Source organism: Bos indicus x Bos taurus, chromosome X (assembly GCF_003369695.1).
Source record: "Bos indicus x Bos taurus breed Angus x Brahman F1 hybrid chromosome X, Bos_hybrid_MaternalHap_v2.0, whole genome shotgun sequence".
In the NCBI taxonomy this organism is placed as follows: Eukaryota; Metazoa; Chordata; class Mammalia; order Artiodactyla; family Bovidae; genus Bos; species Bos indicus x Bos taurus.
The window spans coordinates 140,780,005-140,781,843 of record NC_040105.1 but is presented as its reverse complement, the minus strand read 5'-3'; positions in this window follow the sequence as shown (position 1 = coordinate 140,781,843).

Sequence of the window (1,839 nt, the reverse complement as noted above, 5' to 3'; positions counted from 1 at the left end):
TACAAAGTATGCCAAAAGGCAAGAAAAAAAGTCTGAAGAGACAAAGCATCAGAATCAGACATGACACAGGTATTAGAATCATCAGACAGAGAATTTAAAATAACTATGATTGATCTATGAAGGGCTCTAGTGGTAAATGTAGACAGCATGCAGGAACAGAGAGGTAATACAAGCAGAGAGATAAAGATTTATATGAGTCAAAAGAAAATGTTAGAAGTAAAAGATAGTAACAAACGAAGAGTGCTTTCAATGGGTTTGTTGGCAAAGTTGACATAGCTGAGGAAAGAATCAGTGACTGTGAAGACAGGTCAATAGAAACTTACCAAACTGAAATGCAAAGAGAATAATTACTACTACTACTGGTATTAGTACTACCACTACTAGAAGAGAACATTCAGGAACTGTGGTACAATATCAGGAGGTGTAACATTTCTCTTAGGTAAGAACCTGTGGTAGGCAGAATTCTAAGATGGCCCTCAAGATTCCTGCTCTATGGTCTACATGTCCTGTATGATTCCCTCCATTGAATGTGGGTGAGACCTGTGAATATGAAGGGAGATCACTCCTATGATTAGATCACATTTTATGGCAAAGGTGAAGGGATTTTTTTCAGATGTAATTAAGGACTTTGGTTAGCTTTCAGTTAACCAAATGGATATTATCCTGGGTGGGCCTGACCTAATCAGGTGAGCCCTTGAAAGAGAGTGTCTAGAGTCTATGCAGTTGCAAGTCTATGCAGTCTATGCAATTGCAAAAGACATGAATTCTGTAGATAGCCATATAATCTTGGGAGAGGACTCCAAACCTCCAAACCTCAGATTAGACTGCCACCCTGGTTGACACTTTGATTGCAACTCTGTGAGACCCTGAAGAGAGGAACTAGTTAAGCCATATTTGGACTCCTGAATCATGAGAAATGTGAGATTATAAATTTGTGTTGTTTTCAGTCACTGTTTGTAGTAAATTATTATGCCCCACAGAAATATTAATGTATCACTTATGGATGAAATTCTGGGTTCATAGGATAGGTTCATAGGATAGGATAGGTTCATAGGTTCATAGGATAGGATAGGTTCATAGGTTCATAGGATAACGGTATATTTAACTTTGTAAGAAACGTTCAAACAATTTTCTAAAGAGGTTGTATCTTTTCACAGTCCCACTAGCAACGTATGAGAACATTACTTGCTAACACTTGGTATTGTCAGCCTTCTGAATTTTAGCTGTTCTAGTGGGTATAGAGTGATAGCTCATTATGGTTTTAATCACCTTCCTTTGTTGAAAATCTTTTCATGCACTTGTTGGCCATTCATGTTTCTTCTTTTGTGGAGTGTCTATTCAAATATTTTGTCCATGTCTTAACTGAATTTTTTCTTATTCTTTTTATACTTTGGATAAATGTCCTCAGTCAGGTTTATATATTGCAAATATTTTCTCTCATTCTGTGTCTTAACTTCTCATTTTCCTAATGGGGCCCTGAACCCTATGAGAGTAAGTTATATATATTGTTATGATCATGGCCTCTTAATGCTTTAGCAGATACTTCCAAAGAATAAGGATATTTTCTTACAAAACCACAGTATAATTAACAAGTTCAGAAAATTTAATACAGATATAACATTTTATTTAACCCACTGATTGTATGCCAATTTTTTTAGCTGATTAAATAGTGTTTTCACAGCATTGTTTGCCCCTTCAGTACAGGATCCAATCTAGAGACAGGTACTGTTTTTTGTTGTCATGTTTCTTTGCTGCTGCTGTTGCTGCTGCTGCTGCCGCTAAGTCGCTTCCGTGTCCGACTCTGTGCGACCCCACAGACGGCAGCCCACCAGGTTCCCC